Raw genomic sequence first — 18,915 nt, 5'->3', positions numbered from 1 at the left:
GACAGGACATATTATCCACCGTATGGGTATGCCAAACGCACGGATTCTAAGTGCTCTCCAGTCACTAAGGTGAGAATACTATGACTCAGGTGGATTATATAAATTGACTGTGAAGTTGTTTGAGTTGCTTGGATTGTAGGACAGGTGCAGTGATGGGACTGAGGGAAATTGAGGACCCATTGACTCGATTTTAAAGAATAAATTAGTATAAGGTTGCCACAGACAGCAAAATAAGCGAAAAATCTTCTTGGGAATCCATTCCGTAAAACATATTGTCTTATCAGTTTTAACTTGTTCCACGTGCAATTAAGTAAGTATGTATATCGAGATTGAAGTGAAAATACATATTATGCAATGTTGGTATATTTGGGAAAATAGAATTTCTGGGGGAAAATTCTTAAGCATTTTGATAAAAAATGACCATGCCTACATGTAATGAATTTATAACTTTTTGGTTTTGAATAAGCTGAAATTACACTGGCAGAATCTCACCGATCGTCTGCCTTGATATATTCCTGTTATGAAACGTCATTTTGGTCCGTTTCCTGAAATCGTAGCAAAATAAAATAATTCATATTGTACGCGTACAACTCAGTCGACGATCGGTGAAGCTGGGTCGACGATTACCGAGAACATGCGGAAATCATCTCTCTAATTATCACAGCTCATCGACTGGTTATGCGCGAAAAATGACAATTATTCTATTTTGGCTATGACTATAGGATGACCCAAAATGACATTACACAATCGGCTGTGATCAGGGCAGAAGATCGGCGAGAATCGTTGGATCTGCGAATCAGGCATATTTAAAAATGGGGGTAGGTAATTGCATTTTAAAATAAATTACATACTTATATGTTTGTAGATGACTTTGAATGCAGGCCTAGAGTCTGATCCTAATGTACAAACACCCATAGAGAGAAATATGTTTGAGATAACCCGGTACGCAGCAGCGAGGATGCTGTCTATTCAACTTTGACTATAACTACTTATCTCATACGCCAAACAATCTCTAACGCGGCATTTGGTTCTAAATATCCCGCTGGACTGAAACTGTTCTACAATGTAGTTCTAGTAAACCGCAGCCAATGTAAACGAATTATGTTCTGGCTTACTTCATATTATATTCAGACATAATTTTATAATTCAATTCTGGAGAAATGTTACACATGTTAAAAACACAAAAACTACGCAGTAAACGTTTCAAATCGAATTCAAAACTAACAGTTACGAGAATTACTTTTTTGATGAAAACCGTAAACAATAGTAAGAATACAATTGGACAGTAAAGCTATACGTAATAGAAAAAGGCATATTACTATAAATACACACACATAATATGACAATTTAAAATGTTTGGTGTTTAAATAAATAAATTTAATAGACGTGACATAAACCTGAAATCAATTGCATTTTAAAAATAATATAAGTTCATGTACCTGTTGAACGAATGCGTGGGATACTATCTATTTGTTTCAATTTAGTGACGCTAGTATATTGATATCAATCTTTGCAAACTATAGCCGATCCGTTTGCAATTTGCTGATATTTTGATTTATTATTTACATCGAAGGCAATCACCGGTTTTCATACATGTTAAATACAGACAAAATAATTCATAGATTGTATTCAGTTACGCACGGATACATCGATTTAAATAATTTCATGGTTTGTTCAAAACCTTTTCGTATAATTAATAATTGATCTCTGTACAAGTCGGGATGCATGTTAAATAATAGTTTATTATTGAGGTTTCTCTATTAACTAATACAGAGAGAAATATAAAATTGCAGCTATAATTATTGTTGATGTCATATAAAATAATATACACGCAACTGTTTTATAAAAACATCTGAGATGCAGTGAAGATAATAATTTACAGTAAATAAATGTTAAATTAATTCCAGCATGAATGACTGTAATGACTGAATGAATGACTCTTGCATTTACTTTAAGCATAAATAAATCATTTTATCATAATGTAATATAAGGCGTGTCTAACGGGGTAGTGCATGCGTACCGCACGTCACGGTATCCTGATAGTATCGCAAAGCTTCTCCTACTAAATTCCTATCTCCACCTCCATGTGGTGAACCATGGAAACCTGAGCAACTACACCTAAGATCAGGTAGTCAACCCTGATGGTAGGTGTGGTCAGGACTAACGGAGAAGGAAGAAATGGCCCTCCGAAAAAGGGGGTTGAGCGTGGGGACAACCCCATCTTGTGAAAATCCAACTGTTACGAATCCTCAACCAAAGCCTCGGAAACATCTCCACTACGACCTCACGAACGAAACATGGACTTGATTTTTGATACATAGAACACACGAACACTGTATAGAAGGGGAGCCCTCAAGGAACTGGTTTCCGAAATAGACAAATATAAATTAATATTCTGGCAGTCCAAGAAACTAGATGGATGGGCAGAGGGACGTTCGACCTAAACTCTCACACGGTATTACATAGTAGTAAGGAGAAGGGCCACCATGAATTTCGAGTTGCCTTTATTATTGACAAAAAGATAAAAGGCAATATTCTAGATTTTACCCCAATTAATGAAAGAATATGTGTACTCAGACTAGAGGATTATCACTCCTGAGCACAAGTTATAAGGTATTCACAATGATCATGTAGACAAAACTGGAAGGTTACGCGGAAAATATAGTAAGAGAATACCAAGCTTGCTTCAAGGCAGGAAGGTCTACAATGGATCAGCTCTTCACAGTTCACCAAATACTGGAAAAATGATGGGAGTTTGATGTGGACATTTATCAACTCTTTGTTGATTTTAAGCAGGCATATGACAGCATCGATCGGGAAAAACTAATCACTGTCCTTTGAAATCCCACCGAAACTAGTCAGGCTTGTTAGAATCACACTGCAGAATACACACTCCCAGGTGAAGGTGAATGGCCAACTGACGGAGGGCTAGTATGTATCTCGGGGAAGTATCTCGGGGTCTAAAGCAAGGAGACGGACTGGCTCCCATGCTGTTCAACTTAGCCCTCAAATCCGCTATCAGAAAGTCTCAAGTGAACAGGAGCGGCACTATATTAAGCAGACCGAGCCAACTGGTTGGCTACGCAGACGACCTCAACATGATGGGAAGATCCATACAGATTGTAAAGAAAGAATTTGACCACCTCCAAATGGCCGCACTAGAGATTGACTTAAAGTAAATGAAAACAAAACTAAAGTCATGGTACAAAGCCGACAAAATCAGAGTAGGCTGGGCCAAAGTTCTAGTTTTGGAAACCATCAATTCGAGGTTGTCAACCGGTTCACATACCTGGGTTCCAATATTCCAAGAGAACGAGGAACTGGAAGAAATAAAAGCCCGATTAACCTCTGCAAATGAATCGTACTTCTCATTGCTGCCCATATTCAAATCCAGAAATGTCCACAGAAAAACTAAGACCCAGCTCTATAAAACCGTCATACGCACACAGTCGTTGCATACGGGTGCGAGTCATGGACGCTAAATATGAAAGCAAGTGAAATGGTGGACTGCTTTAAGAGAAAGATCCTGAGGCGGATATACGGATCCATGAATGATGGTGGGGAGTGGAGAATTAGGTACAACACGGAACTATAACGCTTATACCAAGATTCAAAACTCTCCACCTTCATAAAACTCCAGAGGCTAAACTGGGTAGGCCATGTCCAGCGCATGCCTGAATCACGGATACCGAAGAAGATCCTCGAAGGAAACCCAGGAGGGAATAGGCCAATGGGAAAGCCACGCACACGATGGGGTGATAACATTACAAAAGATGCTAACCAGCTGCTAATCATCAGGCACTGGAAAATACGTGCGGAGGGCCGTTCCGGCTGGAGGATGGCGGTGGATGAGGCCAGAGCTAGACTTAAGCTGTAGCGCTATCGAAGAAGAAGAAGAAGTAATACAAGTTATAATCAATAATCATACAAGGAGAGATAAGTATTATTTTAATTTCAATGGCTTAACAATACAACTGAATAATAAATACCTACATATTGATGTGATTCACAAGTTCTCTCTATGAATTGAAATGCAAGTACATTAGGACAGGCATGTCGAATTTAAAGTAGGCTGTGATCTATCGAATATGAAAACCGGCGGCGATCTACCACATTCTTGCATTATCAACTTAAACAAACATGTTATATTTGGCTAAGAATACTGAGGCCTTACAAATTAAACAACACTGTTTTTTTTATTTCCCCGTCACATCAGAAATTATTAGGTCTTCTTTTGGTTACATATTGCACTCATCGTCAAACGATTATCCAACTGTGCAAAGAGCCTACTGCATGACGAAAAAACGAGGAAATTCATATACTCTCTTACACTTACTCCTGGTGACCAGGAGCCCAGTAGCGAAGGGTGGAGATAAGCTGTTAAGATCCGTCATAAATAGTGTGCATTAAACTTTGTTCGTCATACGTATTGGTTTTTATTGAACTAAGACTACAATTTACAGATGATGTTGGTGATTTTTTAAAAATTAAATAAACCCTGCCTAAACCAAACCATAATAGAATTGGTATATTTTGGGCGATACGATAAAACTGTTCACACTTTTTCATTCATACTTATATGTTTTCGTTGGATTAAGAATACATAATATGTGTAAGTACATGTATTCTTAATCCAACAATATTATTGTTGGTTCATTTTTTTAATTCATTACCCTGCTTAAACCAAACTGTAATAGATAAAAAATATTATTCTATCTATAAAATATCCAAAGTTATGTTTGATTTAATTGCATAATTTTAGATATTTCATAGATTGAGGAGTATTTTTGACTATTATAATATATTAATGGCTTAATTTCGTATGGTTTAATTGAATTTTAAAAACTAACCAATACCATCTGTAAATTGTAGTCGTAATTTAATAAAAACAAACCCGTATGACTGATAAAATTTAATGTGCACTAATTATGGCTGATCTTGATAGCCTACCGCCACCCTTCACCAAACTTTGCTTTCATCGATAAATTTGTTAAAGAAAATGTTAATAATAATATGTATGTTTTTAATTTACCAATAGGTAATATTAATGAAAATAAAGGTTTTGAAGAAACTATGTTAGGTATAAATACCTAAATTAATAATATATTATTTTTCTCACAGAACAGCTGTATCCGATTGCCTGTTACTCTGAAGCCGTGGGTGAGGGCTCGTGCCCCCGGCGTCTGACAAAATTCACATATTATTACGTTTTCAACGTAAGCTTGAGGACCCAACGTTTTGGACGAATAACTAGCATTTAAGCATTGTAAAAAATAATCTGTTAATAATATACTTCGCTTCAGAATGAAAAAAAGTAATTTACTTTTGTAAATTTTAATGTTAGCGTTTCGGGAATACTTTCAACATGTTTTAAAGGTTTTGTTTGTTTCAAATTTATAACTAATCTGTATTCAATGATAGAAAAGTTTACATTAACATAAAAAACACAATTATTATACAATAATTGAAATCCCCAACGTGCGGTCAACGAGATTTGTGCAAGCGCCCCGTGGTTAGCAAGTATTAAATACTTACACATTATATGTTTAAAAAGCTACGTTATGTAGGTACAGATTAAAACAAAACTTTTAATATGTTAATTTTAATTGTTCCGCTTTATACATATGTACAAAATTATAAAATATCATTCTGGAATGTATTATATTTGTATGATATACCCGAAGATCATAAAATTTCTTCTAAAATTTAATAAAAAATCATATTTTCGTTACTTATACAACGGTTAAACAATTTTTGAAGTACCAATATACTTACCTAATATTGAAATAATTATATTATTTATTACATTATAATTTTTTAACAAAATTAATACACACATTATTTACCGAAAAAATATGCGGATATGCCCAACAAATATTTTTATTCCAAAATTGCATCACTGATAAAAAATGTTTTGGGATCGCTGATTACTATATAATTTATTTTCTATGTTAATTGATTGATTGTTGGAAATTTCAAATAATTGTTTCACTATGATTTATTTTTTATCGACACGTCAATATCTGAAGATGAACTAAAATAAATCAAAACAATGTATTATATTTAAGATAAAACTACAACTGTCTTAACAGCGGCAGTAAAGCGTAATTAACTGAGCAGTTATATATTTTTAAATATTTTAATTTTATATTATAACCTACCAAACCTACTCTAAAAAATAAAATATTAGATGTATATTCATTTAAGTTAAGTATTTTTTTATAATACGTTTAAGTTGAGTTACCAAATATGAAGATTTTTTAAAAATCATAAATCTTGAGTTAAACTTTTTTTTTTTTTTAAATATTGTTTTACTTAATTAACTGAACAGAGTCAATCGTTCACTGGCTCGAAAGTATGGCGTCAATAATATTTTTATTTGTCGCTTTTTTAACTAGAGTTTTCTTTAACACAGTTAATGGATAGTTTTTAGAAATGAATGCCTCCACAATCAAACGCTAAACAGGACGCTGCACCCGACGCCGGCGTCGCTGTTATAACCCTGCGACGGTTCGTCAAATACTGGAGCAATGTGCCAACTAAATCATGTCCCCTCTCCCTGTTTACGGTACGTGCCGGCAGGGTTACCAAACTTACAATGAAATCGCGATTGAGGTTTTTTTATTTTCAAAGATTTTATAAGTTTAAATTGAACATAGTAATTAACCCAGCAGACTTTTGTTATTCAGTTTCTAGTTGGGATATCGTATGATCGGTATGTTTTTATGTTAGCTGCATACATTTCTATCGTTCAGCACAATTTGTACACATTTTATAAAATAAGTATTAGCATTTATTTTGAAATTCGACAATTATTTCAAAACAGTTACGTTCCACTTCAATTACATTAGACTATTAGAGGATTGGAGAGTAATCCATAATTATTGATTTATAGATTAGGTGTCAAAATTGCAACGATTTTTTTAGCGATTCAATAAAGCTTGATTATTCTAAAAATAAATGAAAAATTCTCAGTTAAAAAACTCACTATTCCTATAATCTTAGGTATTTACACAATTTTAATGCATACTGATGATTTGAAAACATTTTTTTTCTCAATATATATAATATGTAGGTACTTTGGCTTTTCTCACAATTGCGTTTTTTTCCAAAGATGGACGAACATCGATATTAATGTTATGGCAATCACGGCTGTTTTCCGAAAATATTCCGAATGATATCTTCCCAGGGGGCAAATTCCGTAAGTCGAAATGCCGAATGACCAATTTCTCGAAAACCATAATACCGAAAGACGGGAATTTCGAAAAAATAATTATATTAAACATAATATTATTATCTGTCACTAGGCAATAAAAGAAAATTTCAGATTAAGTAGAGAATTTAAACATGGGTATCCAGAATCTTGTCTAACTATACCATCACGATAATATTATAACGCCTGTGGATAATGCATAAAATTTAATAATCTCTTCGTATGTTGATTGCAGAGAAGTTCATGTGTTAATGGGGAAAAATCTGTACACTTAGATATGAAAATTCAAATACTTACACCTGAGTTACACCAATAAGTCAATTCTGGCAAAATTAGAGAATCTTGAAACCATTCTTAATATAACATTAATTTATTATATAAATATGACAGAAAAGCGAAAGCCAGTCGTCATGTACCAAGACGTTGAAGCAAAATTCGGTTTATTATGTTATCACGCAAAGCAATAAAACGGAAATAACCCAATGTGCATCGTGTCCTCAAAAAAACCAATATTAAATGCTCGTTTCATTTACGTAATACACTATAAAGCATATTACTGTATAGACGTGGGTATCTATTGAATTTAATATGTTTTAATCTTATTTCATATGTCTTCAAACTTTTATAACCTCACCCAGACGACAACCCGTTTCCGATTACTTTTGTGTAGCTTGGTTATATTATTTTATTACATTAGTGATTTCGGCTTTCGGGATTTCTATGTTCTGCATCGTGTATCACCCAAACCAAGCAAACACAACATAATTGCAGAATTATACATATAAATTATTAAGAATCAAGGTAAAGTACGTAGGTAATTAAATATGAAACCATTTTCATTATATTCGCGAGTTTGACTCCCCTGCCATTTGAATATTCTGTCAACGATGCTCTAACGAGGTGAGCAATATTACATGCTCGATATGATTTTCATCATCTTTCAAGTTTGCCACGTCACTTACAGGTTACTTTTTGGAGACTTTCCATTAAAATTTATTACCACAAACGACTAAATTAAAATCTACCCTTACATTCTACTAATTACTATGGCCATTAAAACATCAAAGCGACTGATTTCATCGAAGATATTTTCCACTCTCAGTTTGGCGATATAAATAAAAATAATATCAAATTAAGTATACTTAAAAAAAAAATATAAAAGACCCTTTTTTAAATTAAAATAGAATATAATATAGGGACTTACTTACATTAAAACCAGAGCTTCGAACCGGAGCTGAACCGAAAACCGGAACCGAACCGAAAAAAATATCGGTTTTTTCGGTTCGGTAAATTTTCAAACACGCGCGATAACATTATCTTATTCCCCACCTCAGTTGTCGCAGGCGCAACACGCCTTACTTACCGGACTATCATACAGGTGCCATAAAATGTTCTAAATTATGGTAGAAAATATTTTTTTTATTACAAATGAAAGAGCTGAACTGAAAACCGGAAAACCGGAACCGAACCGGTATATATTTTTACTCGAACCGGAACGAAAACCGAAACGAAAAAAATAACGGTTCGAAGCCCTGAATTTAAAACTATAAAATATTCACCATGGTCGATCCTAAAAATATTATAATATGGGTCTTCATAAGTGGAGTTTGTGTTTACAGATTTTTGTTTTTACGAGTAATGGATTTTAGCCACTTGCTCAACCTATACAAAAAATATATAAAAATTTATATTTTATGTAATAATAATATGGCATCCTTTGTTCCCCAAATTTATCTTTGACTTCACATATTTTTTTTCGGTTTATAATTTTTGGATAGTATAATAGAAATAAATTGTCTCATTTTCGTTTACCATTAGTACCTATAATTTAAAATATTTATTTATTTTCAATGCAGTTAATAAATACGGATATTATCATCTTTATAAGCCGCTGTCGATCCACACCTCCTATAGCTCCCTTCACACTTCTCGATCCCTAGATATTCGCTGACACGTAGTTTTTCGGTCACACTAATCACCCGGACAGCATCGTGTACTATGTCCAAATACCCCTTATGAAAAAGAAGAAAAAACGGATATTATAATTAATAATATTTATAATATGACATACTATTGTAAATGGTAAGATACATTTTTTATGAATTAATAAAATAATATATTTATAAACTTTTAACTCTCACGTAAGTGGAATATATGAATACTGGAACTAAGTTCAACGAACTTCAACACAATATTATAGCGTACGTACCTACGATAGATTGTATGCATTTTACTAGAATATAATATTATAATACTATTTTATTTTACCGTGTAAGTCTGCCTTTATTATCATAGACTGAATTGAATTAAACTGATAGATTTTCACACCATCACTTCTCAAACTGTTGTTGTTTATGGTGTTTTTGTTTTTTATATCTTTGATATCGTTCAACATTCTGTATCGAATGGCATTTCTCGTAACACTTAACACAGAATTATACATATAAGAAAAAAATATGTAAAAAACATTAATTTGTCACGAATAGGACATGAGTCTTGAATCCATAAATACCGCATTCGGGGCGCTGTACTTTGTCGTTTAAGCTACCGATGCATACACATTTATAGAAATAGGTAACGGAGGCTTTATTCTAAATTCCATAATACATACGCTGGCCTTTCATCCGTGAGCTCCGGGTTCGAAGCCGATGAGGAGTGATTATTAATTCACTTATATTGCAAAATACACTAATGTCCTTGGGCCACTAGGCTTGTTGTACGAGGGTAGTCCCAGAAATACCCGACCTAACAAAGAAAACACAAAAAATTTGGGAAAAAATATTTTTATTTCTCTACGTAGTCTTCTTTTAGGTCGATACACTTTTACCAGCGATGTTCAATAGCTTCGATATCCTGTTTATAGTGAGAATCGTCGAGCTCCTCAAAATAGCCATATACCGCAGACTCCACCTCTTCACTGTTGGCAAATCTTTTACCACCGAGCCATTTTTTCAAGTTTGGAAACAGAAAATAATCCGAGGGGGCTAAATCTACTGAATAAGGTGCGTGAAGAAGCAATTCTAACTCATTGATTTTGGCCATCGTGATAACGGATGTGTGAACTGATGAATTGTCCTGATGAAACGAAACTTTCTTTTTCGCCAAATGCGGTTGTTTTTTCTTGATTTCATCACTCAAACGCTGCAATAAGTTTGCATAATATACGCCGTTGACTGATTTTCCTTTCTGAAGATAATCAATGAAAATTACCCCAGGCGCATCCCAAAAAACTGACGCCATGACCTTGCCTGCAGATGGAACTGTCTTCGCCTTCTTTGGAGCCGATTCTCCGCTTTCAGTCGATTGTTTCGACTGTTCCTTCGTTTCAGGTGTGAAGTGATGGACCCATGTTTCATCCATGGTTATGAATAGACGCAAAAACTCTGCTTTATTGTTGTGAAACTTCGCCGAACACTCGATTGAAACATCCTCACGATGCTGTTTTGGTTCCATTGTGAGTAATCGCGGCACCCACTTTGCGCACAGCTTTCTCATGTCCAAATTTTCAGTCAATATTATTGTGATGTACAGCACTTTTTGAAATGCCTACCATGTCTGCTAGCTTGCGCAATTTCAGTCGACGTTCATCCAATACCATTTTGTGGATTTTCGTCACCATTTATGGCGTGGTCACCTCATTTGGTCGTCCACTGCGACGTTCATCTTGGCAGTTCGTCCGAGCTCGTTTAAATTCAGCCACCCAATATGTTACTGTTGTAAACAAAGAAAGCATGCACCCCCAGAGTAGAATCCAGCGCAGCTTTGATATTGGTGGACTGAAGCTTTTCAAATGAAAGTATTGTATCACATAACTATGACCAATTTTTTCCATGTTTACAAATTCACTGAGAGCGTTCACTGTTGATGGCTGACAAATAATTACTGAACAAAGTAGCGTCGTCAAACTTCAAACTTAGGCTTTATAATGTTGGTACTTTCTATCATGCTCATTATTTTTAAACAACAACTGCTATCTATAAGTCAGATCGGGTACTTTTGGGACTACCGGTATTTAATTGAAATATCATTACTACATATACAGGTAAAATAAATGACTTAAATTGCAGGTTCTTCTATAGACTTTATGTCATCAACGACTATAGTTGAAGCTTTTTCTTCCTATGAATGATAGAAAAACTAATAGCATAGAAAGATTCCTATAACCCAATGCTATATTATCATATTATGCGCCCGTAATCAACAATAATTCCTATCGCAAGTTGCTTGGGCAAAACACATCTTCCTCGTTAGGTCGCAGTAATAATTGAAGTTGGCAGCGAGGAATTATGACATATCTATGATTCTGACCAATGATCATGTCTAATCTATCTGATGATACTAAAACTCCTAATTCGTGCATATTTTGGCATCGAGATTTTAAGTACGCTGAAAAATCCATATATTATAGTGGGATTTATGGGCCCTGCTTCACTGCGGGCAAATATGAATATAAAAATATATAATATATTATTTCATTACAGTTTAGAAGCGCCAAGTTGGTTCACAGAATGATGACTAGGCTTCGCGAGACACAATTCTTGTTGTCTCGCCTCGTAGAAAGCGTGCTCGAATAAAAGCTATTCGTATATTATATCTGCCTCTGTCTAGTTGCAAATTATTATCTTGTTTGTATTATAGAACATCACTTCACGCCTTTGTTGGCAATTTTCGTAACTGGCCTATTCATACTTTTATTTGCTACCAAGCATATTATATTTAGGTAGGTTATATAGAATATATTTGAGGCTTCTGCTATCAAACACGGCCAAGTCTATATTTTTTTTGCGATAGTCACCTTTCGATAGTCGATACGATTTCGATACTTCAAGTTTCAATATCAAAATCAGTCAAAGAGTGTTAATATTAAATATATCATATATTTAGTAAGTATCAAAAGTGGCCAGGTCAGGCGTCGTAATTGTAATTGTCGTAAGTAATTGCGGATTACTTTATTTTATCAATTCGAATAAATTAAATTGTAATTAATTCAATAAGTATACATTATTTGAATAAATTATATTTTTGATTAGTCATCTCAGCTCAGTTTAGTTTCAAAAGGGACCGTGGTACCAGGGCCGTCTTATCCAGAGTGCCTAGAAGGGCTTAAAAAAATTAGGGCCTACAGTATTAAAAATATAATATGTTGGTATTAATTATAGAAATTTAAATCATCCCTGGGGTAACGTGTAAAATGCATTTATTGCTCGGCTCAATTCCCAAAAATTACTACCGCTAAACATCCCTCTACTTCAGTCGATCCAACCAACCCGCCCCGCACCTCACTCGGTCTCAATCGAGCTATCACGAAACCCTACTTTTGGTGTGAAGCATCAGCAGTTTTTTTACGCCTGGTAATGTCTCAGGAGCAGATACCCAAGTCTTGAGGTCGCCACGGTCTCAAGTGAGCTTTGACTGAGTTTACTGTGTTGACTTGAGTTAATAAAAAGTGCCATGGGAGAGAAAAGCACAGAGCACTAACATAAAAGAAAATGAATTTAATTATAGATATAATACAAAACAAAGCTAAACAATACGGACATACATAAACTATGTGAAGAGATCTTCACATCCGCAATAATATTTTTTAAAAGTTATAAAATTGGCCTTTGTGGCGACCAGGTCGGACGGCCCGATGGGCCCAACAGCTGGTTGAACCGACTTGAGAATCTCTTCCCTGTCGGCGCACATTCTCGGACAAGGATATCGGAAGACCCAGCAGAATTAACGAGTCTGCTTAAGGCAGCCAATATCTATCCCGATATTTATCCCAATAAAAAAAAAATCGCTAAAATTACTTGTCAGAAGGTACAAAAATAAAGGAAAAAAATAAAGAATAATAATAAATTGTTGAAATTCATCTGAATATTCTGAAAATTAAAGACATGTAGGGCGAAGACATCTTTTATAAGACAAGCCTGTCTTTAAAATGATTGATTAGCATAACAATGACACATTGCAACTTACCCCTATTGTCATTTCAACCCTTGTACCCCATTTAACTGTGCCGGTATGAGAAGCCATTTAATTTATCATGAAACGCGACATCAAAAGGGTGGATTTTTGAAAACACAATGTTTAAAAAACACAAAATAAAAATCCATACAATAATACAACCCTGTGAGGACCTAGGATTCATCGGATAACCTCCGCGTTTGATATATTATATTATAATATTGTCGTTAGCAGCGCTCGAAATGGAAAAGCTTACGAACCGGAGCGCTCGACAGTTTTCTGAATATATTTACACAGTTATCAAATTTTATGTGTATTTCATAAAAATAATTATGTTAGATTTTCTATTATATGGCCTATCTAGCTCAGACGGTAAACTTATTTTTTTCACGAGACGGAGCGATAATTTTACCGATTTGACGAACAGGAACGGCGCTCCGGTGCGTTCCGGTCCATTTCGAGCCCTGGTCGTTAGCTATTCGCGTAACTCTTTTTAGAAATGAAATTATTAGAAACGAATAGGAATTTAAAACAACGTAGATACTATTATATTTTCGTATTTTAGTAACAGCAATCTAAACCACTGAGCAAATTGTTAAAATCTGCACCCTTCATAGCTTCTGGGAGAATCCTATCATTCATTAGGCTGTTCTATGCATCTATTCTATACACAAGACTGCTTTCGGCCGCTACGGCAGCTATCTAGGGTACGTTTGTATCGAAGTATTAGAACTTATTGTAACTATATTTATGACTATTAATTATTGGCTTTAACAATTGAAATTTAACCTGAATAGAATAGGGTAGAAATTTCCCAAGAATTCTGTGACTCTACTGTGTAAGGGCCCCACTTTTGAAATGTTTTAAAACTAAATATTTGATCCACCCACGATGGCCGCGTGGCTTAAACGCCGACCTATAGAGTCGAGGGTCCGAGGTTCGAATCCTGGGTCTGGCAAGTACACATATTGTTTTTCAATTTGTGTATGAGTCAGAGTATGGACCTAATAGGTTGAGCAAGTGGCTGACATCCGTTTCTCGTAAAAATAAAATCTCTTAATACAAAGCTCCACTCTGTGGAGGCCCATATGATCCTATCAGGATCGGATATGGTCGAAAGAAGATTTGATTAAAATTAAAAGTCAACTTTGATAGTCAACTTGAAATCTTGTCGTTTTTTTTCACTGTCTGACTGGGCACGCTCAGTGGAGGACTTAGGACGTGGAGGCCCGCCCGAGCCACTGGCTGATTTTGAGACCCCCTGTGATAAAAAATAAATAAAAACCATTAACTACCAACAGGCCGAGAATGTAGGTATGAAAATATCTGAATTACCTTGAGCTTTCACGTATGGCTACACAATACGATGTGTCCTGTTTTGCGTTTGACATAACAACACAAATTTGACGTTTACATAATGAAAGCTGTCTGACTATTTATTCTGATAAAACAAAACAATAATAATTAATAAATACAATTAGCAACTCATTACTTGTCTAAATGTCATCTCCAATTAATAGTTTCCATTGTTTAGTGTTGTCACTACATTGCATTGACCTATAGATATTTTTTGCCATGTTCACTGTAGCTGAATCGTTCTGTGTAACTGCTATAGTCGACGATTGCTCACGACAATCATTGAATCTCGTTGGGTCTGCGAATCTGCTGGTGTAATTAGGCTTTTATAATGCTTAATGTAATATTCTATATAATTAATTTATGAGAAATAGGTACCCATATTTTTAAGATTTTGGTAAATACATATTTAATAATTAAATGACTGGTTTGAACTGTTTTGAGGCCCCCTTTTAAATCTCATGACGAATAGATTGCGTTATCTGAGTCAAATCGCCACTAAGACCGACCCTGGTAAGTATCTCAATAGGTATGTAATACCTCCGATACAGTTAGGTACCTACTTAAAACATTTTACATCCCATGTCTATATTGATTCTATGTTGTGCTTGTTTTATTGAGATGTTTAAATCTAATTTGAAGCAGTCTCTTAGACTTAAAAAAAAGATGAAATGGAATGATGCAATTGACTCAGTGGCGATTTGTATTTATAAATTTACTCACGTTACTAAATGACAGTGACACATTATGTAGATACACGTTTGCACATGTATACAGTGGTTCTCCAATTTGTATCACAATTAATTTGACAAAGCACACTAATTATTATTTCAGTAATGTCCCATAAGTAATAAAATTACTATTTACTTTCATTATTATAATTTCCAATTTTACAGGAGAGAATTTTATTGGGATTGTCATATTATTATCATTCTCTATCTATTCTACAAAAAAACGTTACGTATAGTCAAGTGGAACGATTTAAAATTGAACATGCGTATTACATAGTGTGAATTTTATTATTGTGACTTACTTCACTGACGTTAAGCCAATTGCATTGCTTTCACTCACTCTGCATTGCTCCAACTATGACTTATTTCTGTCAAAATTATCGGTCTTCACACTAGTGAAAACTTCATACTAATGTTTATAGAAACGAACCTTTCTACAGATGGTGAAAAGATGATCATAATAATATGGTGGGCTTGATTTTGATAACAATATGATAAAATAAAACATAATAATTATGTTAGTGATTTTTTTGTTATACATTTTTCATCAATATCAAGAAAACTAATTTTCATCTTTTCACCACGACAAGAAGTTTCACAAACAATGCATAATACTGCCATCTGTGTTAGTTATTCTTAATTAAAATCGTAACTATATTACTTTTAGCTTGGTGTAAGAGGTCCCGGGTTAAATTCCCGGTCGATCCCAAGCTATGGAGAATGGATTATTATTGTTATTTTTTTTAGATACTTATCATAGTTTAAGATACCTAGGTACTTTCTATTATTGTTTTAGTGTAATTTAAATAAAACACATAATTGCCACCTTGAAAATGAAATTGTTTGTATTAATGAAAATGATTTAAAAATTGCCAATTATGTTGTGATGACCAGAATAGTATAATAGGCAGCAGCTTGGGTTTGATCTTGACGGCTGCTGATGATTTATTTTTCTTTTTTCATAAAAAAATCAGCATGATTATTACTCTACAAACAATTTTCATCTACCCCAGATAAAATACGAGGGTGGGTCAATAAGTCCTTAGAAAAGCCGACAGGTGGCGCGACTAGTACTGTAAGCGGTTTGTTTTCATGCAGCGGCACTACCGATTCAGTATGCTGCGAAGTTTCAAACAGATTGGTCGGGTTGTTGTTTTTTATTTTCGTACATTTAAAAAAAAAATTTGCTTGTTTACAAAAATGGAGAAAATTGAGTTTAGAGCTGTTATTAAACATTTTAATATAAAAGGGTTAACAGCAAAGGAAATAAAAAATGAGTTGGATTTAGTTCACGGCATATCTGCTCCTTCACTTGCAACTATTTATAACTGGTTAAATGAATTTAAACGTGGTCGTACATCAACAAAGGATGAACCACGCTCAGGACGTCCTATAGAGGTGACTACACCAGAAATGATCAATAAAATCCACGATATGGTGTTAAGTGACCGAAGATTAAAGTTGAGTGAGATAATTGAGGTTACAGGGATCTCAAAAGGTAGCGTCATTTCTATTTTACATGACAAATTGTGCATGAAAAATATTTCTGCAAGATGGGTGCCGCGTTTGCTCACAGTCGACAATAAACGCAATAGGGTGGTGGCCTCTAAAGCCCTGTTGTCGCTCATGCAACGCAATCCGGATGAATTTTTTCGTCGCTTTGTGACTGTAGATGAAACATGGATACACCACTATACTCCCGAGACGAAAGAACAGTCAAAGCAGTGGATTGCGAAAGGCGAACCATGTCCAAAGAAGGCGAAAACCGTAAAATCAGCTGGTAAGGTTATGGCTACTGTATTTTGGGATGCACGTGGAATTATTTTCGTTGACTATTTGGAAAAAGGAAAAACAATAACAGGGGATTATTATGCATCTTTATTGGACCAGCTAAAAAACAAAATTGAAGAAAAACGGCCTCATTTAAACAGGAAAAAAATCCTCTTTCATCAGGACAATGCCCGTGTTCACACATGTTTACGATCAATGGCTAAAATTGAAGAATTGAAGTTCGAATTGGTCGACCACCCACCGTATTCGCCAGATTTAGCCCCCAGTGACTTTTTCCTTTTCCCAAACTTAAAAAAATGGCTAAGTGGACAACGTTTTTTTTCAAATGAAGAAGTCATCGATCGGACAAATGCTTATTTTGAGGACCTTCCGAAAACTTATTTTTCTGATGGTTTAAAAAAAATTGAGAAACGTCTAACCAAGTGTATTGAGCTCCAAGGAGATTATGTTGAGAAATAAAAAAAAATACAAAAATAAAAACTGTTTTAATGCTTTTTTCTAAGGAATTATTGACCCACCCTCGTAATTAAAAGATAAAAAGAACTTTTTGTATACAAGGTTTTTAAATTTTCTGTTGAACCATATAAACTTGACTTGACTAGCTTAAACAATCAAAGAAATTTGTACTTGACATGTCATATATCCATAGTAACGCACGTATATATTAATAATTAAGTTGCTAGGACCCCAGACCCCTAGCAACCAATAATGGTGTAACTTTTCATATAAAACAGAATTAACTGAAAATGAATTCAATTCTACTTAAAGATGGCTGAAAGTATTAAAAAAATGCATTGGCATCGTGTTCTGATATATTCTAAAAGTTTCAAATGTCTAGCTAGTCGGGAAGTTAGTTAAAAATTGATTGCAAGATTTGTACCGGACAAAGAACCACCGGACAAATAAGAATATGAGCTAAGAAAAACGTTGTAAAAATATAAACAACTTTGCAACTTTGGTATTATCAAAGATGCTAAAACCTTCTTTTATGTAGCCTAAATGTATGAAATTGAAGCAAACATTAGCTACAAGTGACTTCGCATTGCAGGTCCGTTTGCAGCGAGCTTCACACTACTGCTATGATATTTGCTAATAATTTGCAGGGCATATAAAAAGACAATTCTTCACAATGAATGGATAATTCGGCATTATAGCACCTGTACACATGCATGGATTTACTTGCACTTGTGTGTATTTTAAACTATCGCGATAATAACTGTTGACACGTAAAAGTGCTGACTCTCGCCAATCTCATTCTTCAAGAGTAAGGGAAACGCGATGTTATCATTATTTGGTACTTACTGTTTGACGGGTCGTGATAATCAGTTAACCACAAAATGAGTCTCTGCACGGTGTAGTTGGTTTTTTTTACCGGCAGGTTCACTACTATCGTTCTACTGCGCAGGTGCAGATATTGCGTGGTTTAATTGTTACATGAAAATTCAAAAGTTTCCAAACTTTTTTGATTTATGCATGCATTCTTGCAATTTGCATGATAATGCTTGTTTATATGTGCATTATTTTGTTATGGCCGTGATAATACATGCTGTCAGCAGTAAATCCAAGCACGTGTAAATGGGGTATCATTATTTAGTTGAAAATTTGTATAAAACCTTCTATAACTGCACTCAAGTAAGTAACACAATGAATATAAAGAATGGTCGCCATTGTGTATGTAAAAAAATTGGAATGGTAACTGAGCGATCTTAATATTTGGGGAGTTTACCGTGCTCCATGCGGTTGCAAAATAATTTCAAATGTCATAACAGAAATAATGTATAGGAGACTCCTTATATTTATAGTCCAAATACTTTTGGGTATTACGGTTACTCAGGGTGTAAAATCACGGAAATTAAACACAGTTATAATAAT

The sequence above is a fragment of the Rhyacophila brunnea genome, unplaced genomic scaffold, assembly GCF_057557595.1.
Source record: "Rhyacophila brunnea isolate RB1 unplaced genomic scaffold, BYU_Rbru_1.0 scaffold_10, whole genome shotgun sequence".
Lineage (NCBI taxonomy): Eukaryota > Metazoa > Arthropoda > Insecta > Trichoptera > Rhyacophilidae > Rhyacophila > Rhyacophila brunnea.
The sequence above is the reverse complement of the archived record's forward strand: the minus strand, read 5'-3'. Positions refer to the sequence as shown.